This window comes from Vitis riparia, chromosome 8, assembly GCF_004353265.1.
Source record: "Vitis riparia cultivar Riparia Gloire de Montpellier isolate 1030 chromosome 8, EGFV_Vit.rip_1.0, whole genome shotgun sequence".
Classification (NCBI taxonomy): Eukaryota; Viridiplantae; Streptophyta; class Magnoliopsida; order Vitales; family Vitaceae; genus Vitis; species Vitis riparia.
Window position 1 is genome coordinate 13,828,717 of NC_048438.1, and position 27,442 is coordinate 13,856,158.

At 36.0% G+C, this 27,442-nt stretch overlaps 2 pseudogenes; both read right to left on the reverse strand.

Annotated features, from left to right (window-relative positions):
• Positions 1-3,840: 3,840 nt before the first annotated feature.
• On the reverse strand, positions 3,841-4,766 carry LOC117920637 (annotated as a pseudogene).
• Positions 4,767-22,941: 18,175 nt separating this feature from the next.
• LOC117920638 lies at positions 22,942-23,850 on the reverse strand (annotated as a pseudogene).
• Between the last annotated feature and the right edge of the window lie 3,592 nt (positions 23,851-27,442).

The window sequence follows — 27,442 nt, forward strand, 5'->3', positions numbered from 1 at the left end:
AATTAATTATGAAGTTTAACTTTCTTTTATACAATTCTAAGTTAATCACCCAACCCTATTCAACCACGTTGGATATAAAGAGGGCGGGGCCGGGCTCAGACGCACTTGTAATCTCCGTTCGTAATTTGGTCCCCTTCCATTACCGGGAGGTTTTTCGTTTTGATCTTCGCAAATTTCACATATACTTTTGAGCATTTTTATTAAATATGTTTAATAACATATATACATCGAAAAGGAAAAAAGCTTCACATTCTTTCATTTATTATTTAAATATAAGTAATATTATAGAGAAGTAACAACCTTATTACATGCATGAAAAATACGTTATATATCATTTTTAACACATTAATATTTTCTTCTTCTTTTTATTTAAAATAAAAATAAATAAACAAATGATTACGAATTATTAGAAGTAAGTTAGAATTCATGAAAATATCACTAAAATATGAATAATACAACCAAATATAAAAGTTACGATAATTAAAAAAAAAAATAAATATATATATATATATAACCAAAGTATAAAGTCATAAAAATTGTGACATAAATACAAAAGAAGTAATTAGATACAAAAGTTGTGCCTCGAGTATCAAGTATGTGATAATGGTACAAAAAAAGTAATGTAATTATGATATGATGAAAATTATGGTCAAAATGTGAAAATACGAAAAATATGATAGAAGTAAAAATAATGTGATTATAGTATGAATAAAAATATGACTAAGGTATAAGTATGTGTCTAAAATATTAATGTATGAAAAATATAACTTAAGTATGAAAAATGTGACTATGATGTAAACTAATACATAACCAAGTTACAATGTGATTAAGTGTTAAGGTACAAAAAAATACAAGCATTATATTAAAATATGAAAAATATGGTCACTATAGGTATAAAACATATAATTAAGGTGTGAAAAATGTTACCGATATAAAAAAAAAAAGTGACAATCATACTAATGTATGAATTTTATGATATGACTACGAAAATGTCATTATATGGGTATGAAAAATGCATGTAACTAGGGTAAAATATATATATATATATATATATATATGAAAAATAAGTATAAAATAAATAAACAATTAAAGGGTAAGAAAGTTTTTATATTTGTCAAATATATAGAATCGAAACTCATTTAATCTCATTGATACAAACAATACAACAAATTATTGGTACAATTACATGGCTCTTTGAACTTCACTTTCACATTAAAATCTAACCTCTATTTCAATGAATAAGAGCATCTATATATTTTTTTTTATAAAAAAAAGCATTTAAAAATATTTATTTTTGTTTAAAATTTTAACTAGATCAATAATTAATATTTGAGGAAAATTTTAATATTAGAAAAATTAAATATATATATATATCCAAGATGAAAATAATATATAAGATTAAATTAATTAATTTATTCCTTATTTTTAAAATAAAAAATTTACACATGCAAATGTCACGTTTTCCACTACAAATATCTTAATTTTTTTTTAATATATAACAATAATAATGAAAAAATTAAAAGAGTTGTTCTTTGAGCTAATAAGTTTTTCTTTTTCAACAATTTCCATTCTTATTAAATAATAATAATAAGATGTATAAACTCAATTTCGATTAAATCAAAATAATGTCTATTAAGAGTGTATTTAAAATTTAGGAAATACCTTTAAAATTTTTTAAAAAATACTGAACATTATCTTAAAAAATACTTAATAGATGATTCTTCAAAAAAACATTATCAATTAAATTCTTTGAATAAAAATATTATCTAACACATTCTAAAACTATTTTTAAAAATAAGAAAAGTAACATAATAATAAAATTTTAATAAATCATTAATAGTTGAGTAACGAGGGCATTTAACAAGTATTTTATTATTTTTAAAGTTTATAAATCAAAATAAATAAATAAATAAATAAATTTAATTATATATTATTTTTAAAATTTTTATAATATATGGAGTTGATTCTATATGCTTAATTGGCTTCCATTCGGATTTTGTTGAAATCGGGGCATCAACTTGAATTATAATGTCTTATATTTATATTGTTTTGTTTTGACTTTTTATGAGTTCCTAATAGTAAAATCCTCGTTATTATATCATCAAATGTCAACTTGTACAAACATATTCCAATTCCATCTTGATAAACCCAAATCAAAATTGCACATTTATTTAATAAAAAAACAATCTTATAAAAATAATTTAAGTTTCATATATGCAACAATTAAATATAATATTTTAAAATAATAAAAAATAATATCTAAAATGATACGATCGAAGGTAGTTGTGGACCCCGTATTTTGCTCAATGGAAAAACTTGATTTTTATTTATTTTGTGAAAATTTTGATTTTTAGAAAAAGACTTGGAGTTGTCACTTATTTTTATTTTATTTTTAAAGGAAAAAACAAAATAAGAAAGAAAAACCATTAGTGTGACTCCTGAAGAAAAAACAGGTCTGTCAAAAACCAAAGTTGAGTTTGGAGGTCAGGTTACCTATTGGGAACGTATGGTGGTGAGTCGTAACACCCCTCTAAGCCCTATAATAAGGTTTTTACTAAATAAAGTAAAACAAATGTGACAATTGATAAGGAAATCAATGGATACCAATGAAAATGATCAAATACTAAAATGAATCATGCATAAGAATAAACAAAGTGAGAGTGAGACCGTACATTGACAGTAAGCAATAAAACGTTATAAAAAAACAAGGTTTGTGTGCAATAATGAATACAAAATATATCACATGCATATCAAAGAACAAAACAAATATCGGACAATATTGATTAAGCATAACCATTGACAATCAGAAGAGAAAACTCATATGTAGGGCCCCCACTAAGGCCCAAATGATTTTGCATGAATTGGTCTCATAAATTCCATTGTTTTAGAATTATGAGAAAAAAACATTATTGCTTATGTAAAATTAAGAGAAATAGAAGATTATTTGAAAACTAGAGTGAAATTAAAGATGTTAGAGAAAAAACTGGATTTTTGAAATTTATTTGAAAATTGGAATCTCGAAGATTACTTGAAAATTGGAGTCTTAAGAATTAAATTTAAGAATTAGAATTTTGGAAAATAAATTTGAAAGAAATTAGGATTTTGAAAATTGTTTGAGAAGTAGAACCTATGAATATTAAAGTATAAAAATTGGAATCTTGGAAATTATTCAAAGGTGGAATTTTTTTTTAAAAAATAAATAAATAAAATGATAATAATAATAATAATAATAATAAATAAATAAATAAATGTGAAAATTGGAATTTTGGAAATTGGGAATTAAATTTAGAAATCGGAATTTAAAAAAAAAAATTGTTTAAGGATGAAAAATTTTAAAATAAATAAATAAATAGAATAATAATAATAACGAAAATAATAATGATTAAATAAATAAATGTGAAAATTGGAATTTTAGAAATTGGAAATTAAATTTGGAAATCGGAAATTTGAAGAATTATTTAAAAAATGAAGTTTTAAAAATTAAATTTGAGAATCCGAATTTCGAAAAATTATTTAAGAATGGAAGTTGGAAAATTAAATTTAAAAAAATGGAATTTTGAAGAATTATTTGAAAATGTAATTTAAAAATAAATATAATAATAATAATAATAATAATAATAATAATAATAATAATAATAATAAAACAAAAAAAATAATAAAACTAAAGATGCATGTCTAGTGGAAAATGGTAGGAATTGATTTATTAAAATTGGATTTATTTAAAATCAAGAGAGAAAAATTGAAGAATTAAAATCATTCGAAAATAAGATTTTTTTTAAGGCATGCATGAAGTTACGGGCTGTGACAATGGGCCTAGGAAGGTGGCCATGCGAAATGAGGTTATACACGTGGGCCCGGGATGTAGGTGGGATTGCTCTCTGTTGGAATGGTTGAGATTCGTATGAAGAAATGATAATGTGGCAGAGACGGGTGGGTATGCTGCAAATATGTTATCAGCACCAGAAATCCATTCACAATCAGCAAGAGACATCCATAAACACACAAAACCCATGTGAGACCTTTTAATACTGCAAGACGGTAGAGTTCATATGTGATGGCAAGAACACCAGCATCTGAAATGCGTATTTGTAATCGCTCACGATTTGAGTAGATTGAACCATGTGGATCATAGGGCAAGCAAATCTACTGTAGAGCCTGCCCGAAACGTTGAACATTAGGTACAAAGGCCAGCCTAGAGTGAGTTGAATGGTGAGTGTGATGAATCGACCAAGTGGATTGTTCAAGTATTTGGAGTACCATCCAAGTTTGGATTTGGTTTTAGGGACAAAGGCTTCATCCTTCTCGAGAGAACCAGTATTAGAATGATGGCGATGATGGCTATATTTCTAAGAGAAGTAAGGGACAAGGAGAGAAGAATGTAGGATGAGGCCAATAGTATCATCAAGCCATTGGTAGTCACTAAAGGCATGGTGGTCACATTCATGTGCTATGACCCAAATGCCAATTAAGATGCAACCTTGGAAGGCCAAATAAATTGGCCAGGCCAAACAGGAGAGATGATGAGGAAGGAGGTGGAAATAATTGGTAGCAATATAATATAAGAGAGATGCCCATGTGAGGACGTAAACCACATAGGAGAATGAGCGGAGAATAGATCGTTGGAAACAATGTGGGGAAATGGCTTTCTTGAGCTGCCTAAGTGTGAATTGGGGTTTCAAGTGGGAAGCTCGTTGGACAAATGTCAACTTTTGATTTTTTTTTTTTTTGGCATTGGGAGGAGTAGACATTTGACCACCTGCATCCATTGTTTGGCGTCCTGAAACAACTCTTTTCTTCACGACCCCCTCCCTCTCTCCATCCATTGGTGGCTTGGTGGTGTTTGTAGTGAGGTGTAAATGTCAGGAATGGTGGAAGGCAATGTATAGATTCGGTAAGTATGAAGGAATGTGGTGAGTATAATGTCGGGTTTGATTTAAATGTGGTGGGTGTGGGGTTGGGGTTGGGTTTGGTAGGTATGAAGAGTGTAGAGAGATAAGGGTGGCCATACACATGGAAATTCATTGGCATGGGAAGGTGAATGGAGTGAGCCAAAAACGAGCTAGGTGGTGTAGATGGGAAGGTGGTGAGTTGAATGGGATAGGTGTGTCGTGGTGATAAGGTTATATGGGTATGAAGAATGGGAACTGATGGAAAAAAAAAAACACACTAGTAGATTCAAAGCGAGATGGAGACAGTATGAAATAGAGCAAACAATAATAGAGCCTCAATAATCTCAATCTGAATCTGGCATGAATGATAAAATAAAAATCAGTAATGGCAAGCCTATGAGCAGCCTAAAAGAAATTAGAAACATCAAACATACTTGGTGAGACTGCTCTCGAGCAAGCTCTACACGTCTTCAAGCACTCATTCCTTTCCCGAAACACCGAGATCTCCTCCCTTCTCCAGCTATCTCTGTAAAACTCCCTATTTCCTCTTCAGATCCTTCCCCAGATATTACCTCAATATTTCCTTCTCATGCCAACCTTCCACCCACTCCCTATTCAGACCAGATCATCATTTGAAGTTTCAACCACCACCATGGCGGGGTGGTCACGTCCAAGGCCACACATCCTATGCATGAAGCTTCATGGAAGTCGGTCCCCCACTCGCTCAAGGCGTCGCCAGTTCCTCCGGGTGGTAAGAAAACATCATTCTAATGCTATAAAAGCAATAAAAAAAAAAATTAATAACATTTGTTTTTTAAAAGGGGTCTACAAATATGCCTCTCTTTAGTAGAGTTTGCAAGTACAAAGAATGTGAACATCAAAATTAAATGAGAGTGTGAATGATGAGTATAACGAAGTGAACTCTACCGAAGAAAAAAAGAAAGACCCCTAAAGGTATCGAAGTAGAACACAAACTCACCCAAACCAATAGATGAACAAAAAATGCTCTAAAATCCTAAGAGAAAAGTGGATATCTCAAAGTGCCTTTGAAGTCACGCTAAGGATCTGAACTCCCTCTAAGACGTCTCCAAAAGTGACTCGAAAAAAACATATCAAAGACAACATGACCGAAATATGTGTTGTGAACTCAAAGGACTATGTCATGTGTAGTAGAAAGGGAAGTCTGGAAGAACATGATGAATAAGCGATAAGCATAAGGTAAAGAGGTGAGGAAAACTGATGACGAATGTAAAATTGTGAAAGTAAGATGCGCAATGCCAGTAAATATGAATGCCATGAGCCATGACTATGAATGACAAGACTGAGGAAAAGCAATTCTAAACGCTAAAAGGAGAAAAAATGGTGACTCTTAATGTTTGAATGAGTATGCACGACAGCTCTGAACGCCAAAACTAAGGGAAGATGGTGGCTCTAAATGTCAAACTGAAGACACGACTCTGAACGCCTAAAATTGATGAAAGTGACTCTAAATAGTATGAATGACTCTGAATGCTAAACTAAAAAAAAAATGGCAATCCTAAATGCTAGCAATGTGGCTCTAAACACCGAACTAAAAGAGAAAGACAACTTTAAATGCTAGGAACTCTAAATACTAGGAATGTGGCTCTGAATGCCAAACCATGGAGAGATAGTGACTCTGAACACCAAGCTGAAGATGCTGCTCTGAACACCAAACTGAAGAAGATGAAGGCTCTGAACACCAAACTGAAGAGAAGATAGTGGCTCTAAACGCCGAAACTGAGAAGAGATGGTGGCTCTAAACACCTAAGCTGAGAAAATGGTGGTGACTCTAAACGCCGAAATTGAGAAGAGATGGTGGCTTTGAACACCTAAACTGAGAAGAGATGATGACTCTAAACGCCTAAACTAAGAAGATGGTGGTGGTTCTGAACGCCAAAATTGAGAAGAGATGGCTTTGAACGCCCAAGCTGAAAAGATGGTGGCTCTGAATGTCCAAACTAAGAAGATGGTAGTGGCTTTAAACGTCAAAACTGAGAAGAGATGGTGGATCTGAACGCCAAAACCGAGAAGATGATGGCTCTGAATGCTCTAACTAAGAAAATGGTGGTGGCTTTGAACGCCGAAATTGAGAAGATGGTGGCTTTGGACGCCCGAACTGAGAATATGGTGGTGGCTCTAGACACTGAAACTGAGAAGAGATGGTGACTCTGAACGCCCAAACTGAGAAGAAATTGTGGCTCTGAACGCCCAATTGAAGATGTGGCTTTGAACGCCAAATTGAAGAAAATGAGGGCTTTGAACGTCGAAATGAAGACGTGGCTCTGAACGCCCAACTGAGAAGAGATGGTGGCTCTGAATGCCTGAATGTGACCGATGGCTCTGAACGCCGAAATTGAGAAGAGATGGTGGCTCTGAACACCTAAACTGAGAAGACGGTGACTCTGAACGCCTATAACTGATTCATGCCTAATTGGTGTCTCAGCTGATTCATGTCCAGCTGGTGCTCCTTGATTGAGGGATTAATCAACAAAATTTATAACCTATTACACCATATACTAGGGTAGCAAAGACAAAGCTACTATAGCATAGTGGCTCTAGGATCGTTCACTGGGATGGGTTTTCACTTCACAAATGATATTAATTCAAAGCTGAATTGGTGCCTTTTCATTTCAAGGTTAACTTTAAAGGAAACATAAAGATGTTTGAATGAAAAAAAGAAAGGTTTTAAGCTAACCAAAAGTAGTAGTAACTGATTTTACTTAGAAAAGAAAAGGTTTCTTGGAGTTTAGATCACTGGGCTCGGATTCCTCATTCAAAAAGGAGAGTTCCGGTCACTTGTTTCTTTTCCTCGCATTAGAGAATTAACATATAGTTCCTTCTCCAACCGGTGTTGTACAGATGCTTCCCATTAATGGGTTCAAACACTAAATCCCTCTCACTGATGCAACTTGCAATGGCTCATACCTCTCACCTAGCACTTGCCATTCAAGGTGATCTTTAACCTTGGATTACCCGTCAAAAGCTCGCAAGAGATAACTAATGGATGTCTCCTAAGAGTCCAAAAGCTTATCAAGTGTTGGCTACATAGGGTACCAATTCTAGAAAATCCTACCTTCAAGTCACCTCCCAGAGGCTCGCAAGGGGTAAACTAGTGAATCTCCATGGATGGAGATCACTTGCCTTACCAAGTGTTGGCCCAGGTGATTTAAAGGAGTTTTAAGTTAACTAAAAAGACAAACACCATTAACGGGTCACACTTTCTTTTCATTAACAACTAAAACAACAAAACTTCCAATTTGTGCATGTGGAAACTTACCCGGCTTTCTTCACTCCAAGAGACAAAGAACCTAGCCTCTCATCCTCTGAGAAAACATCTCAGAGAATGTTTGGCTAGCAAGAAAATGAAAATGAAAGAGAAAACAAAAATATATGTGAAAAGCAGAGCAAGTGCTCTGTATTTTACTTCCTTCCCAAAACTGTACAAAGGATCCAACACCTCTAACACACTTTAGAACAGGCTCCTCGGGCTCCCTTTAAACCAAAATTACACTTACAGCTATTACATAGATATTTTTGCCAAATTCCTAACTTAAAAACTAAGGAATTCTATCACTGGTGGTTTACAAGGAGAATTTGGGCATTTAGGCAACAAAAATCTAATGAAAAATATCTCCTGGTGTCGGTTACAAATATCGGGAAGCACTAAGGACCACTTCGCAGGTGACAAGTGAGGTCTGCGAGATTTCGCAGGTGCACAAGAAGGGCTGCGAAATTTCTTCATAGCAACCAGCTGATTCAACACCTTTGCAAAGTGGACTTCCATCTTGGCGTGTTTGGCTTCCATCGCGGCGTGAAGCTTCAGGGGAACTCCATAGCACTGTGCAAAAGTGTTGCGAAATATCTCGCAACAAAAGGCTGATTCCGCAGCACTTTTCTAAATCCTTCTCAGCTTGGAGCAGTCACCTTCCAAAGGCTGTAACTTTCTCATTTCAGCTCCAAATTGCACACGGTTTGAAGCATTGGATTGTTGACTTCCTAATCTTTCAAATGACATATTATATGCATAATTTGGACATCAGGAAGTGCTCCAAAAGTGGCTGCAGTGACTGTCATCAAGAATGCTCCATGACTGATTCCTCTTTGCTTTTCCTTGCATTCCGGATTTGCTTATGGCAAAAGTGCTTCAAGGCTTTGATTCTTCATTCCTCTAAGCTTCCCATTGCTTTCCAAGGATTCCATATAACTCTCCTCAATCTCATAATGCTTTGGTGATCAAAATACTAACAAAAACACCAAAACTTACACATTTTGATTAGAATTGATTGAAAGGGGCCTTAACATGCTAATTGGGTTAAAAGGCACTAACTACTACTCAAAAGTGTTTAAAAGGATTAATTAAAGGCTATCAAATAGCACTTTTTGAGTAGTAATCACTCCCCCCAACCGACATATTGCTAGTCCCTTAGCAATGAAGGAGAGAAAAATAAAATAAAAGTACCATAATTTACAACATCATGCTGATCAAAAAACAATTTTCAAGCGACATGATGATCTAACTCTCACATGGAACATGAAAGAAATAAAACTTAAACTTCAATAGGAGTTATCAAATAATTTGTCTAATCACAATTCTTAAAGAGAATGCATTATGCAAATTTAAGCTTCAAAATAATTTCCACTTCCAAAGGACCAAACCTTACTCTTCCACAAAAATCTATGTGTTACTTATTAGTTTCCGGATATAGTATGTCAAACTAATCTCTCCCCTCAACCTAGTTCTTTTTCAAAGTTTAGCAAACTAATCAACCTCCAATAGGCTAAGAACGCACCTCTTTTTTCACAATTTTTTTCATTGTAGGAGTACAAAGCTTAAAGGTATTCTTTTTCTAAATTGTCCATGTAACGGGGGTCCATCGATGACTCCCAACCAATTAAGGTTTAGGGCATCAAGTTTTAAGGATCTTTCAACCACTAACTCCTCGGATTTTACCCCGGACTTTTGAGAATGAATTTTAATACCCAAGCACCTACAGTATGCTAAACTCCACCTATCCACCCATGTAACGAGCATTGAGGTCGGTGACTCCCAACCAATTAAGGCTTAGGGCACCAGGTTTTAAAGATTTTCACCATATACCCTTTCAGACCTTGCTCGGGTTTCAAGGTAAGCAAACATTTTTCTTTTTTTTTTTTTTTTTCAAAGACTCATTGGCCTTTTATAAGGTGTCCCAACACTATTAAATGAGGTCAAAGGTACCAAGTCTAAAATTTTCCTAAGTCAAGAGGGAAATAGTTTTTCATCTTATACTCGGAACCTAGTGTGTACAGTGTGTGGATAGCTTAAAGTGGAAGAACTAAGGTTGAATTCAATAGATGTTTCAACAATTCATCAACTTTAGTAAGCATAATACAAACTCTAAGTCAAGTAAAAAGACAAAAATTCAATTTCTCCCTTTTCATTTTGAAAATTTTTCCTTAATAACCATGGAAAGTAGAATAAAAACTTAAAAATTTTAAAAATTTAGCAAAAAGCAACTAAATTACCAAAATAACTTAGCATTAATAGCAATACTTACTTCCTCAACTCTTCTCCCCCCAACCAAGCTGAACATTGTCCTCAATGTGACAAAAGCGATTAAAAAATAGGGAGGAAGTGGTACCTCTTGAGTGACATGGAGTCTGAGTCATGTAGGAGAAACCACATGTTTCAAAGAAAACATAAGAGTTAGTGAGTAGAGAAAATAGAAAAATGCCAAGTTTAAACAAGAAATGATGTCTATATATGATTCTGAGAAAGTAGAATATAAGATATGATCAATGGATACCTCCAATCCCAGAATATAAAGCATCATAACATGGAGCTATGTATAATATATAAAGATAACAAGTAAAGAGATGATCAAGTAATGGTAAGGTCATGTGGAGCTGATGCATCTGTGGTGGCCTCTTGAGTGGGTTGGATCAGAACTTCAACCTCTGCTTTGGTAGTCTCCTTAGGTGGCATAGTCTCCTCAACTGGAGCTCTCAGTTGGTAGCTATGGGATTTGATGGTTTAAGGAGGTAGAAATGGAATGAGAGGCTTTATGTGTGATCTCAGGGTGCGCGGGCCTGTTCTCTAGTCTTGACCATTGCTGAAATGGAGAAAAGTGGTTGTTCATGAGTTCCAGAGGGTACTCAGCTGGTGCGTGGGGCTCTGTTGGCATTTTAGCAACTTCACTTAGCTTTGCAAGGTGTTTTTGCAAACTTCCCTCCATTTTGCAAGTCAATTTCACAATTGAAGGCCATTTCGACTTTTGGTGGTGATATCGCAGCCATTTTGAAGCTTGTAGGTGATTTCGTAGCCCAAAAGTGATGAAAAGAAGGAAAAAATTTTCGCAGCCCATTTCGCAGCTGCGAAATGAGGGTCACTGTGCTGCGAAATGGCACTCGTGTGCCAAGAAGTGGTTTCGCAGCTGCGAAACACCCTTCCAAATGGCGTCTCGACTGTGAAATTCCCGCTCAGCTTTGCGCGCTCGTCTTCAAAAGGCCATAACTTCTTCATTTTACCTCCAAATTGCATACCGTTTGAAGCGCTGGACTCCTGACTTTCCAAGCTTTGAAACGAGATATGGTATGCATAATTTGAGCTCCAGGAAGTGCTTCAAAAATGTCTCCAACAGTAGCGAAATGGAGGTGCGACATTTCCGCTCATGGTTTGCACAGTCATCTTCAAACAGCAATAACTTTTCCGTTTCAAATCCAAATCGAGCACCGTTTGAAGCTATGGACTTCTGACTTCCCAAGCTTTCAAACGATATATGGTATGCATGAAATGAACTTCAGAAAGTGATCCAAATGTGTCCAATAGTTGCCGAAATGAGGGTACGACTGTGACATGTCTGTTCATGGTGTGCGCGCTGAAGGATTTTAAGGTGTGAAGGTTTCGTAGCCATTTTGCAGCTGCGAAATGAGTGTACGGAGCTTCCAAATGGACTCTTGTGTCAAAAATCGGGTTCGCAGCTTCGAAATCCTCTGCGAACTGGAGCTTTCCCTGCGGAAATGGATCTTTCATGCTTTGGTGGTTCGCAGCCCACTTTGCAGCTGCGAAATTGGGGTTACTGTACCGCGGAATGGCACTCGTGTGCCAAAAGGTGACTTCGCAGCTGCGAAACACCCGCGGAATGGAGAAATTGCTGAGGAATCGCTGCGGAATTGGGCTTTTTACGCCTTAGTGGTTCGCAGAGCACTTCGCAGCTGCGAAATTGGGGTTCCTGTGCTGCGGAGTGGCACTCGTGTGCCAAAAGGTGGTTTCGCAGCTGCAAAACACCCTTCCAAATGGAGCTTTCCCTGCGAAATGGAGGATTTCATGCTTTGGAGCTTCGCAGCCGCTTTCGCAGCTGCGAAATGGGGGCTCCTGTGCTGCGAAGTGGCACTCGTGTGCCAAAGACCGGTTTCGCAGCTGCGAAATCGTTCGTAGAGGGCTAAAAAGTGTTGCGAAGTGATTTCGCAGCAAAAGGCCGATTTCGCAGAGGCTGCGAAATTTCACAGACCCCTGTTTTTCCCCTGTTTTTGCTCTGTTTTTGCTCTGTTTTCGCTCCGATTTCTTCCTTTGCAATTCCTCTTGATTTTGATCATCCAAAAACCTATATTACAACAAAACAAACTAGAATTAAAGCATTAAAATCAAAATTAAAGCATTGAAATCAAAATTAAAACATTGAAATCAAAATTAAAACAAGTAATAAATAAAACAAAAAGCTATGGACTAGTTAGTCTTAAGAAAGACTAAGTCCATCAAAAAATTTGATCCTGATTTAGCTTGCCCGGATCCCATATGAAGTTAGCATCTCTCACTTGAGGCTTGTTGAGTATGATGGCAACAAAACCAATTCCCTTTTTGCCATACAAAGCTTGGAGAAAAAACGGATGCATGTGTTTCTTCATTTCTTCCTTGATGACTATCCTCTGTGGTTCTTCATCCAATTTAAGATCATAGTCATCTTTCTCTATGCTTTTCCCCTTTTTCTTTCCTTTAATTTCCTCCCTCTTTTCTTTCTCTGTTTCACTCTCAACCTCATGCTCTAGCTTGCATGTGGGTAGATCAACCTCTTTACCACTCAAAGTGATCACTTCTTTGACTTCCCTCTTTTGTGAAGATTTTCCCTCCTTAGCCTCCATTTCATGGATACTCATGGAATTTTGATAAGGTTGAGAAGGAGAGTTTTCTTTCTCTTGCACTGTGTTGAGGTTGGCAAACCTTGAGATTGAATCTTGGAGATTATCTATCTTCTGAGATAGATAATTTTGCACTTCATCCATCTTTTCTCTACACAGTCATTTCTTTGACTGAGCTGAGCATTGATGGATTTGTTAGCTTCAACAAAGTCTTCCATGACCTTGTTAAGATTCATCATAGCTTGGTCAAGGTTTGAGGCTTGCTGAGGTACTTGAGCAGGTTGCTGGTACTGAGGTGGCTGTGATTTCCAAAAGAATTTTGAATGGTCCCTCCAATTGGAATTGTAGGTGTTGCAATCACCAAACATTTCCCTCTCCGTTGGAATGATAGGACACTCTTCCACCAAGTGCTCATAAGATAGACAAATGGCACAAGGCATAGCTTGCAATGGTGTCTGAGAGATGGCTTGCACTGGTTGCATATTCTTCATTTCTAGCTCATCCAATCTCCTTTCCATAGCTGCAATCTCTGCCTTCATGTCTATGCCATCATTTAAAATATACATCTCACCCTTAGCTTTAGGTTGAGACATCATTCTTCCCATATCTCTAGCATTTGGTTCATCCCATTCTCTTGAAACTTCAGCCACATAACTGATGAAGTTCATGGCTTCCTCTGCTATCTCGTATTCAATATGGCATGCACAACTAGCAAATTGTGAATTAAAAACAGAGAACACAAAAGAAAACAAAAGAAAAACAATTCAAAGAAAGTAAGACTAACTAAAACTAGCTGAAATGTTAACTAAAACATAAATAAAGAAAAAGAACAATTAAAAACAGTTAGTAAAAAGAAAAGAAAAGTCACCAAACTTGTGATGAAGATCACAAGTGTTCTCAAAAGATCATATCACTACAAAGTGGCACCATCCCCGGCAGCGGCGCCATTTGATTCATGCCTAATTGGTGTCTCAGCTGATTCATGTCCAGCTGGTGCTCCTTGATTGAGGGATTAATCAACAAAATTTATAACCTATTACACCATATACTAGGGTAGCAAAGACAAAGCTACTATAGCATAGTGGCTCTAGGATCGTTCACTGGGATGGGTTTTCACTTCACAAATGATATTAATTCAAAGCTGAATTGGTGCCTTTTCATTTCAAGGTTAACTTTAAAGGAAAACATAAAGATGTTTGAATGAAAAAAAGAAAGGTTTTAAGCTAACCAAAAGTAGTAGTAACTGATTTTACTTAGAAAAGAAAAGGTTTCTTGGAGTTTAGATCACTGGGCTCGGATTCCTCATTCAAAAAGGAGAGTTCCGGTCACTTGTTTCTTTTCCTCGCATTAGAGAATTAACATATAGTTCCTTCTCCAACCGGTGTTGTACAGATGCTTCCCATTAATGGGTTCAAACACTAAATCCCTCTCACTGATGCAACTTGCAATGGCTCATACCTCTCACCTAGCACTTGCCATTCAAGGTGATCTTTAACCTTGGATTACCCGTCAAAAGCTCGCAAGAGATAACTAATGGATGTCTCCTAAGAGTCCAAAAGCTTATCAAGTGTTGGCTATTCTAGAAAATCCTACCTTCAAGTCACCTCCCAGAGGCTCGCAAGGGTAAACTAGTGAATCTCCATGGATGGAGATCACTTGCCTTACCAAGTGTTGGCCCAGGTGATTTAAAGGAGTTTTAAGTTAACTAAAAAGACAAACACCATTAACGGGTCACACTTTCTTTTCATTAACAACTAAAACAACAAAACTTCCAATTTGTGCATGTGGAAACTTACCCGGCTTTCTTCACTCCAAGAGACAAAGAACCTAGCCTCTCATCCTCTGAGAAAACATCTCAGAGAATGTTTGGCTAGCAAGAAAATGAAAATGAAAGAGAAAACAAAAATATATGTGAAAAGCAGAGCAAGTGCTCTGTATTTTACTTCCTTCCCAAAACTGTACAAAGGATCCAACACCTCTAACACACTTTAGAACAGGCTCCTCGGGCTCCCTTTAAACCAAAATTACACTTACAGCTATTACATAGATATTTTTGCCAAATTCCTAACTTAAAAACTAAGGAATTCTATCACTGGTGGTTTACAAGGAGAATTTGGGCATTTAGGCAACAAAAATCTAATGAAAAATATCTCCTGGTGTCGGTTACAAATATCGGGAAGCACTAAGGACCACTTCGCAGGTGACAAGTGAGGTCTGCGAGATTTCGCAGGTGCACAAGAAGGGCTGCGAAATTTCTTCATAGCAACCAGCTGATTCAACACCTTTGCAAAGTGGACTTCCATCTTGGCGTGTTTGGCTTCCATCGCGGCGTGAAGCTTCAGGGGAACTCCATAGCACTGTGCAAAAGTGTTGCGAAATATCTCGCAACAAAAGGCTGATTCCGCAGCACTTTTCTAAATCCTTCTCAGCTTGGAGCAGTCACCTTCCAAAGGCTGTAACTTTCTCATTTCAGCTCCAAATTGCACACGGTTTGAAGCATTGGATTGTTGACTTCCTAATCTTTCAAATGACATATTATATGCATAATTTGGACATCAGGAAGTGCTCCAAAAGTGGCTGCAGTGACTGTCATCAAGAATGCTCCATGACTGATTCCTCTTTGCTTTTCCTTGCATTCCGGATTTGCTTATGGCAAAAGTGCTTCAAGGCTTTGATTCTTCATTCCTCTAAGCTTCCCATTGCTTTCCAAGGATTCCATATAACTCTCCTCAATCTCATAATGCTTTGGTGATCAAAATACTAACAAAAACACCAAAACTTACACATTTTGATTAGAATTGATTGAAAGGGGCCTTAACATGCTAATTGGGTTAAAAGGCACTAACTACTACTCAAAAGTGTTTAAAAGGATTAATTAAAGGCTATCAAATAGCACTTTTTGAGTAGTAATCAATAACTGAGAAGAGATGGTGGCTTTGAACATTGAAACTAAGAAAATGGTGGCTCTAAATACCGAAACTGAGAAGAGATGGTGGCTCTGAACGCCGAAATTGAAAAAATACGGTGGCTCTGAACACCCAAAACTAAGGAGATATGGTGTCATCTGAATGCCAACCTGACTAATGGCTCTGAATGCTTGACTGTGAACGATGACTCTGAACGTCGAACCGTGGAGAGATGCTGGCTCTGAACGCCTGACCGTGAACAATGGATCTGAACGCTAAAACTAAAACGAGATGGTGGCACTGAATGCTGTGTCGAAATCAACAACCTCTGTAGTAGGTGAAACTCTCTGATCAATGGGGTCTGAATCAGAAACAGACAACGAGTCATCATCTGAATCATGTTGTGCAATCTCATCGTCTATATCAAATATCTGTGATATGGGTGAGGAAGGTACATATAAAGTGATATCATAAGAGACAAGCAGATACTCGAAAATGCTCAAATCCATAAATGAAGAGTCATGAACATTGTCAGAACGGGAGAGAAATCCTGAGAAAATATCAAATGAAAGAGGTGGGTCCACAAAGTCGGACGCTCCCTCAACTGGGCCAATAGGGCCATTAAACAAATTAGCAACTACTATAACATCATCTGCAAACTTCGGAGTAGGAGTAGTTTGGATCCCCTCAACAACCTAGATGATGGACACCTCGAATAGGTCAAATGGTGAAGCATGCTCAGGCTGGACTGTCCCATCGATCTGGTCCAGACTCATCGCGAACATCTCATCAATGTACTCGTCATACGGAATAGCTTCATCCACTATGTCTCCGATCTCGACAAATGTCCCGTGCTCGTCAATCTCATATGGGAAATAGAGTGTCATAAGGCTCATACGATCTAGAGATGATGGGGCGGCTGCTGCAAATGTCGAAGTACCTGGAGCTCCATCACTCAACTGTAGCTGATAGACGAGGTGTTGTAGCTCAGCCTCCTAAGTAGTGCTAAGTCTCCCAATGATTCCATCTGAAGGCATTTATGGCTCCGAAACCCCCACAAAGTAGTCTGCCAGACTCATGGTGTATAGGCTAATATGATAATCAAATTATGTATGAGTCAGTCGAGCCTTTGCCCTCTCCTTACACAATCATGCCATATATTTGTAATTGGCCTCAGTGGGGATGAATCCGAGTCCGAATGGCATATCGTGATTTGGGATAGCCATGAACTCACTGGGCCCGTGCTGACGTCACCCCAACCCCATACCGAGTAAATAAGACATGCTTCTCATCATATCGAGCACCATTGTGTTGCCATGCTGGTCAAACGACATGGTCACAAAGTCTCGGCAAAAATCCTCCATCTCTAGGGTCTACACCTCATTGAACGTGAATCCAGTCAGAAATAGGTCGTCATCACTGTGACTGATCTGAAATACGGGTTCAGAAGAAATAAACATATCTCTTACAGACCGCACTGTGATGACCTGGCCATCGTGAATGAACTTCACCTTCTGATGAAGAAAAGAAGGAAATGTTCTGGCTTTGTGAACCCAAGGTCGACCTAATAGCAGGTTAAAAGATGTAGGAATCCTCAAAACCTGGAACAAAGTGACAAATGTGGCCAGACTTATCAACAGCTCAATCTCTAAAGTTCCCATGACCTCCCTCTGAGTGCTATCGTATGCTCGAACTGTCTGAGTGGAATGACCAAAGTCAAAGGGCGCATAGCCAAGGGCAATAGCAGTGGCCAAAGGACAGATGTTTATAGTCGAGGCAGTATGAACAACCGACTGAGATATAAAGTGGACGTGTGTGGTTTGAGCCCTCCGGTGGCAAGTCGTCATTAAAGAATATTATGCAAGTGGCTCTACTAGCTGTCACCATATGGATCAACCCCTTCGAAGTGGTGGTAGTCTCGACTCTGATCTGGCTCAAGGCTCGAATCAATGCATCTATGTGAGTGCTAGAAGATGTCAGCAAGCTCCAAATGGAAATACGAGCTTATGTGCTTTATAACTGCCTCATAATCTCATCATTTTCTCTCTTAACCTCCTCATGGGAGGACGTCCCCTCTAAGGGTCTGGCGGCTGTGGGAAGTTGTTGTCATACCACCCTACCCCCACGAATAACATACTATATATCAGGAATGTGGACATCATTAACATAGGGAGTCCAAGCCTCCTCAACATCCGGAATCAAAACAAATGGCGTCTGAGCACTGTAATGCAGAAAAGTCAGTGGCACAATAGTGGTCGTCTGTACGAATGCTACCTCAGAAACTAGTTTGAATGGTGTGGGCATCCGAGGGCCTAAAGTCACTCAGCCTATCTCATAAATCTTGTATGATTCTATGGGCTCTGACCCTGATTCATCCCAACTCAGCATGTGGATGTGGTCGTCAAGCTCAGCGAGTCAATGAAGTGCATGCTATTTGCCGGAGGGGAAACCACGTGTGTGGTATGGGTCAGTAATGGGTTTGTGGTTACACTCGGCTGACCCAATGAACCAAATCCTGGTCGATCAGATCCTGGATAGCATGTCTCAAAGCAATACAACAATCGGTCTTGTGTCCAGGCCTCTAATGATATGCACAATGTATATCCATCCTGAACTGAGGCAAAACAGGCTAAAGTGGTGGTCTGGGAGTGAGAGCAATCAATAACCTGACTTCTGTAAGCTTTCGAAAAGTATGGCTTAATGACATGCCTAACTGTGAAAACTGTCTCTGCGTCCTTAAGGCAAAAATAACGGAGATCTGTTGAGCTCTAGGCCTAGGATAAGATGATGTAGGTCTCGCGGCAAACTGCGCCACATAGCATGGTGCCTTGTGGCAGAATATGAAACAGGAGGTCTCTCTGTGCCCTAGGCGGCATAGTAAGGCAGTATAATGTAGGTGGCGTGTAGATTCGATCATAAGTCTGATAAGGCGCCTATGACCTATACTACTGAGGTGGATATGAAGGATGAGTCCCAAGGAGCTGTGGAACAAGCTGATGACGCCTGAAAGGCCTCTGACTGGCAGAATTGATATCACTCACATCAACTGATCTCTGTCATCCGAATAGTTTCTCCCCTTAACATCAACAGGAGAAAAATCTGCCCATAAACCTCTAGAAATACCATCTTCAACATCATATAGGGCCAAAACTAGAGAACCAAAGTCTGTGAAGGGTACCCCGACCACATGTCTAGCAATCCTGGGTTGTAGACTCCTTAGAACCATCTGTATCCGATCCATCTCTGACGACCTATCAATAATCTCGGTTATCTTCCCGCGGTAACGGGATATGAATGAAGAAACGGACTCCTCTGATCTCTGCCTCAGAGCCTCGAGCTCTCTCCTTGACACATCTACGACAGTGTTCAATGAAAATTGTCGTAGAAACTTCTAGGCCAAGTCATCTCATCTCCTGCGCCGTGAGGATTCCAAAGGTACGAACCAACGCTAGGCTGTTCCACTCAAAGATAGTGGGAATAAGGTAATCATTTGTGACTCGTCCAATCCGTGGGTCCTCATCACTGTGCTGTAGAGTCGAAGATGGATGCGAGGACAACTAATGCCCGTGTACCTCTCAATGTTAGGCATCCTGAACTTGGCCGGTAAACTAGCCACTAGCATACCCTCTGTATCATCCCAAACAGTTGAATCGTCAGATACTTTCAACTGTCTCATACGCTGCTCAATACGGTCCATACGTGCGTGAGCATCATCAATGACCATGGTATGTACTACTGCAGGTGGGGTAACCTCAGAATGACCATGCAACAGATAAGGTGAGACTTGTGGTACTATCGGAACAGGCGGTGGTGGCAGAGGTGGCAACGAGTCATGAGGTGTCTCATCCTGAACTATGGACGGTCTACTTTGCTGACTACCTATCTTCTGCCTGAGACTGGCCAAGGCCTTCTGAATAGAGGCCATGGTGGTCGTGAACTAATCAACCATGATAACCTGCTAATCTATGTCCGATCTCTCTGAAAATCGAACTAATATTCCCTCTACTTTGACGCAAGATGGTAAATCCAAACTAAAAACAAAGCGTCGATCCTAGTACATTAGAAACAGTATAAGAGTACGGCATAGGAAAAACATAGAAGAAATGCTAATTTGAATTGAAATGAGCAAGGCAGCAAAGTGTAGACGAACTATCCGACCATAACTTAAACTCGTACTGATCTCAGTTTACTCTCAACTGGAGACTAAAAGAGGAAATACTGAGTCCAAACTGCAACCAAAAAGACTCTTAAGGCCCGTAGATGCACCCACATTTAGGGAGGAAAATCCTAATCGAATGATCTACGGCTCAACCTACAAGGTCAAGGTGGCTCTAAAAGGATATGGGTGAACTTTAAAAGGTCCCTAACAGAAGCGATCATACCCTCTAATAGTACGCAACCCTCTACACGCCTCCAAAGAGACGGGGCGCTTCCATGTAAGGTGGTCATCACCTCCACACATGCACTACCTCGACATCCCAGGGGGTTTTCTATGGCGAAACTCTCAAAGTTTTCAACACTCAATAGTCAACTAAAGTGCACAGTGAGCGGTGTGGGTGCATCCGAAAACCTTATGAAGCTAAAATAGAATAAAAACACACTAGCCACGCAAATATCCATAGAACCTAGCTCCGGGCTATACAAGTCTTCAATGATCAGACTCCAATGAACATCAATGTGTCGGTCACCCCCAGAATGCTCCCAAACATCGATATAGCTCGTCGCTAGACCCTACTTCTAACCTCTAGCTCGGTCAGAGTAACAAACACACACAAAGTCTCAGATTTGCAAAAGTGAAAGCCGGAATGAAGGAAATGACCTAAACCAAAGGGTTGGAGATAAGGAGATAGATGTGCGGCCCGCACGGACAAACAACATGCAATCACACAAAGGAGGACAGTCATGCAACATACAGTCAAGCAAAGTACAAATATATCACTCAAGTCTACACAAGCTATGACATTCAAGATGGACAATGACAAAGACAGCATGCTCAAAAATGATCAATATAATATACAAGCCAGAGAATCAACATGTCAAGTCAAACAATATACAACAATGAATTTATGCATGCGAGGTGATTAGAACAAACATGACAAAAATCAGAGTCACTATGCTAAGCAAGACAAAATGATCAATCAATATATTCAGCATGTTAATGTCCCAAATAGATATAGCAATGAAGCACAGAAAGATTCACTACATTAGAAGCCTCAATCAAGATAATCAATCATCATAATCAACATGTCAATGTCTCAAATGAATACAATATCCAAGCATGTATCCAATGATATCAAGAGCTCTCAATGCAATCACAGGGTAGATACCCACTGATCGACCAATCAAATGCCACATTTTCTTCATCTTAAGTTCAAGCTTGACCTTCTAAATGATTCCCCAACAGAGTCGCCATTTTGTGGACCCCGTATTTTGCTCGATGGCAAAACTTGATTTTTATTTATTTTGTGAAATTTTTGATTTTTAGAAAAAGACTTGAAGTCACCACTTATTTTGTTTTATTTTTAAAGGGAAAAACAAAATAAGAAAGAAAAAACCCTAAGTGTAATTCCTAAAGGAAAAACATGTCTGTCAAAAACCAAAGTCGAGTCCAGGAGTCAGGTTACCTATTGAGAAGGTATGATGGTGAGTCATAGCACCCCTCTAAGCCCTATAATAAGGTCTCTACTAAATAAGGTGAAACAAATATGGCAATTGATAAGGAAATCAATGAATACCAATGAAAATGATCAAATACTAAAACGGATCATGCGTAAGAATAAGCAAAATGAGAGTGAGATCGTACCTTGGCAGTAGGCAATAAAGCGCTATCAAGAAACAAGATTAGTGTGCAATAATGAATACAAAATATATCACATGCATATCAAAGAGTAAGACAAATATCGGGTAATATTCATTAAGCACAACCATCAATGATCAGAAGAAAAAACTCATATGTAGGACCCCCACCAAAGCCCAAATCATTTTGCATGAATTGGACTCATAAATTCCATTGTTTTAGAATTATGAGAAAAAAAAAAAAACATTCTTGCTTATACAAAATCAAGAGAAACAAAAGATTATTTGAAAACCATAGTGAAATTAAAACTGTTAGAGAGAAAACTGGATTTTTAAAATTTATTTGAAAATTGAAGTCTCGAAGATTACTTGAAAATCGGAGTCTTGGGAATTAAATTTAAGAATTGGAATTTTGGAAAATAAATTTGAAAGAAATTAGGATTTTGAAATCTGTTTGAGAAGTAGGAACTATGAACATTAAAGTATAAAAATTAGAATCTTGGAAATTATTCGAAGGTGGAATTTTTTTTAAAAAATAAATAAATAAAATGATAATAATAATAATAATAATAATAATAATAATAAATAAATAAATAAATAAATAAATAAATAAATTTGAAAATTGGAATTTTGAAAATTGGGAATTAAATTTGGAAATCAGAATTTTAAAAAAAATGTTAAAGGATGAAAATTTTAAAAATAAATAAATAAATAGAATAATAATAATAATAACGAAAATAATGATGATTAGATAAATAAATGTGAAAATTGGAATTTTAGAATTTGGAAATCGAAATTTTGAAGAATTATTTAAAAAACGAAGTTTTAAAAATTAAATTTGAGAATCTGAATTTCGAAAAATTATTTAAGAATGGAAGTTTGAAAATTAAATTTAAGAAAACTGAATTTTAAAGAATTATTTGAGAATGGAATTTAAAAATAAATAAATAAAATAAAATATTAATATTAATAATAATAAAATAATAAAACAAAAATAAAAAATAAAAATAAAGATGCATGTCTAGTGGAAAATAGTAGGAATTGATTTATTAAAATTGGATTTAATTAAAATCAAGAGAGAAAAATTGAAGAATTAAAATCATTCGAAAACAATATTTTTTATTGAAAATTGTTTTTTTTTTAATTTATTTAAGGCATGCATGAAGTTACAGGCTATGACAATGGGCCTAAAAGGGTAGCCATGCGAAATGAGGTTATACACATGGGCCCAAGATGCAGGTGGGATTGCTCTCTGTTGGAATGGTTGAGATTGGTATGAAGAAATCATAATGTGGTAGAGATGGGTGGGTATGCTGCAAATACATTATCAGCACCAGAAATCCATTCACAATCAGCAAGGGACATCCATAAACACACAAAACCCATGTGAGACCTTTTGATATTGCAAGACGATAAAGTCCATAGGTGATGGCAAGAACACAAGCATCTGAAATGCTTATCCGTAGTCGCTCACGATTTGAGTAAATTGAACCATGTGGATCATAGTGGCAAGCAAATCTACTATAGAGCCTGCCCGAAACGTTGAACATTAGGTACAAAGGCCAACCTAGAGTGAGTTGAATGGTGAGTGTGATGAATCGACCAAGTGGATTGTTCAGGTATTTGGAGTACCATCCAAGTTTGGATTTGGTTTTAGGGAAAAAGACTTCATCCTTCTTGAGGGAACCTGTATTAGAATGATGGTAATGATGGCTATATTTCCAGGAGAAGTAAGAGACAAGGAGAGAAGAATGTAGGATGAGGCCAACGGTATCACTGAAGTCATGGTGGCCACATTCATGTGCTATGACCCAAACGCTAATTAGAATGCAACCTTGGAAAGCCCAATAAATTGGCTAGGCCGAGTAGGAGAGAGGATAAGGAAAGAGGTGGAAATAATTGGTAGCAATGTAATATAAGATAGATGCCCATGTGAGGACGTAAACCACATAGGAGAATGAGCGGAGAACAGATCGCTGGAAACAATGTGGGAGGGTGGCTTTCTTGAGTTGGCTAAGTGTGAATTGGGGTTTCAAGTGTGGAGCTCGTTGGACAAATGTCAGCTTCTGATTTTTTTTATTTTTGGCATTGGGGAAAGCAGACATTCGACCACCTACACCCATTGTTCTGCGTCCTGAAGCATCTCTTTTCTTCACGACCCTCTCTCTCTCCCTATCCATGGATGGCTTGGTGGTATTTGTAGTGAGATGTAAATGTCAGGAATGGTGGAAGGCAATGTATAGATTCGGTAGGTATGAAGGAAGGTGGTGAGTATAGTGTCGGGCTTGAGCTGAATGTGGTGGGTGTGGAGTTGGGTTTGGTAGGTATGAAAAATAAAGAGAGATAAGGGTGGCCATGAGCATGGAAATTCATTTGCACGGGAAAGGAAAGGAAGTGAGCCAAAAACGAGCTAGGTGGTGTGGATGGGAAGGTTGTGAGCTAAACGGGATGGGTGTGTCGTGGTGATCAAGTTATATGGGTATGAAGAATGGGAATTGATAGAAAAATAAAAAAAAAACACTAGTAGATTCAAAATGAGATGCAAACAATATGAAATAGAGCAAGCAATAATAGAGTCTCAATAATCTCAATCTGAATCTGACATGAATGATAAAATAAAAACCAATAATGGCAAACCTATGAGCAACCTAGAAGAAATTAGAAACATCAAACATACCTGGCGAGACTCTTCTCGAGTAAGCTTTGCACGTCTTCAAGCACTCCTTTCTCTCTCGAAACGCCGAGATCCCCCCCCCCCCCCCCCCCCCCCCTTCTCCAGCTATCTCTATAAAACTCTTTCTTTCCTTTTTCAGATCACCCCCCATATATCACCCCAATCTTCCATTCTCATGCCAGCCTTCTACCCACTCCCTGCTTAGACCAGATCATCATTTGAAGTTTCAACCACCACCATGGTGGGGTGGTCACGTCCAAGGCCACACGTCTCATGCATGAAGCTTCATGGAAGTCGATTCCTCACTCGTTCAAGGTGCCGCCAGCTCCTCTGGGTGGTAAGAAAACATTCTTCTAATGCTATAAAAGCAAAAAAAAAAAAAAAACAATAATAATAGTATTTGTTTTGTAAAAGGGGTCTACAGTAGTACTTATCTAATTAAAAAAATAATAATTTACTTTGACAAAAAAAATACATAAAATCCTTTTTTTTTTTAAATCGATATATAAAATTTAGATATTATATGGTTGAATTCTTATTCTATGGTTTTTTTTTTTTTTTGAAAAAAAAAATGTGTATAGAAACACCATTATTCAATCCACTTGCCAAATTGGATGGTAGGACATTCAAGAGGGTGTCCTCAAACTAAGAAAATGATGCTACACTACACTACGGAAAAAAAGTCTTTAGCAAAACATGGTTATAAATATAATGTCCTTTAGCATCTGCTAGCATCTGCCTCCACCCAACCCCCCCACTTGGAACACAAAAGTCCATGCATTATAATGACCAAAATCAAAATGAATTATTTCCAAATACGCCCCATCTCACTATGCACAATCCCCATCAACACCAATTATCTATGGGAGAATTGGGCCTAAAAATTAACATTTGGTCCATATATCATGCATATTTAAGCCCAAGACCCAAACAAAGTATGAAAGTTAAGAAGAAGGATATTGTCTTTCATTAATCCCTAAAATACCCTTAACCCTTACATAGGTACAAGTGAGTGTGAATTTCAATTTTTTTTGTGTTTTTTTTCCCTTTTCTATTCCCTATTAAGTATTACTCATTTCTAACTTTTTTTCTTTTTCTTTTTCTTCCAATCTATATTTCTATTTTATGTCAAATAAAAAGCAATAATGTTTTTTTGTTTTTCATTTTTAAAGATATTGAATCTTTTTGCTCTTATTATAAGCAATAATAAAAATTTTGGAATTTTTCATCCAAATATTTTCTATCTTTTTGTATTTATCTTTTAGTTTAATTTTCATTTTTTATTTTAAATTTATATTACCCTTTCATTTATATTTTTCTCTTATTTTTAATTATTTTTTTATATTTTCTATATTAACCATATTTTAAAATTTTTAAAAATTGACTATCACTTCACTTTATAATATATATATATATATATATATATATCCTTTTAGCTTTTTAATTTTTAATGTTTTTATTTTAAAATTTTTAAAAAGATAAATTTATTGAAAAAATAACTAAGATATGAAGTTCTAATATTATATTAATAATTTTTCTTATCTAGATAGACTAATGCAAAGTATTTTGACTCACAACAAGAAAATTATCAATACAATTTTTTAGTTAAACTTTAGAAATTAAATTTCAAATAAAATATATTATATAAAATTTTATCTAAAAATTATTGAAAGTGGTATTTAATTTTTTTTTTTTATTGACTTTCAAACTTATCTAATTTTTTACTTGAAAGGTAATAGAACATGTTTAAAAAAAATAGTTTTTCATTTTTTAAATAAATGAGTATAAATATTTTAAAAGAATTAAAGATAATCTTAGTAAAAAATTTGATAAATATGATTATAATTTTAAATATGATTCTTTATTTCAAACTTATATTATTTCTCATATATATTAAATAATTTTTAAACACCTCATAAAATATTAGTATTATTTGTTTGTTCTAACTTGTAAATTAGGTATCACAAATATTATATTTTTTCAAATTTATAAAACATATAATAAATACTTTTTAAATACCTTATAAATTTTTTTTTCTAACTTGCAAATTAGACACATGGTGTTTATTATTTGAAAATAATGTAAACACTTACATGCATATATATATATATATATATATATATATATATATATATATATATATAATATTAATCAAGAAAACAATATTGTTAATACTAATTTACCAACCATCCAATAATTTTGAAAGTGTAAATTGGGTAATTGGCCAAATTAAAGTCTTCAAAATATTCAAAATTTCTCCATTCCAAAATTATCTAATTGCTCTCCACACTAATCTTAAATATTTAAAATCATTAAAATAAATATTTTCTTATTAAAGCAATTTTTTCAAAGTAATAAGATAAAAATCATGAAATATTCAAAACTATAATTACAACAAATATTTTTAATTTTAAAATTAATTTCATAATTTAAATTAATGATTTTAAAAAATAAAAATGTTATAAAAATAATTTTTTTTATTTTTAATTCCATTTAAATATGATTTTTTTTTAATCTCTATTGATAACAATGAAATTATATTTATAAAGCCAAAATAATAAAAACACATATTTCATTTAGTTTACTTATAATGAATAATTCAAACATGATTGATTTGAATTTTATTTCCTATATGTTAATTTTTGTAGGGAATGTCTTAATGACATAGTTTAGTAAAAAAAAAAACTATCAATAATCGTCTTAATGTCAAATTAAAGTTGCTTAAAAATTGTACAAAACCTATTAGGAGTCTTGTACACCTTATACACTTAGCACATTTCCCTTATACAGTTAGTGTAATACCCTTGTACAATGACACAAATTTCATATTTCTCATAAGTTATATATTCATGTAGGTGTATTAATCACATTTTCAATGGTTTGATTGAGAAAATGGTAGATGACTTAGGATCAATTTTTTTTCCCCCAAATATCATTATTGGGTAAAATATTAGAATTTCCATATGAGATTTAAATAAAATGCATGACATAGGTGTACAATCCTTGAGTAACAAGGAAAATAAAAAAGTGGTTTAGAATTA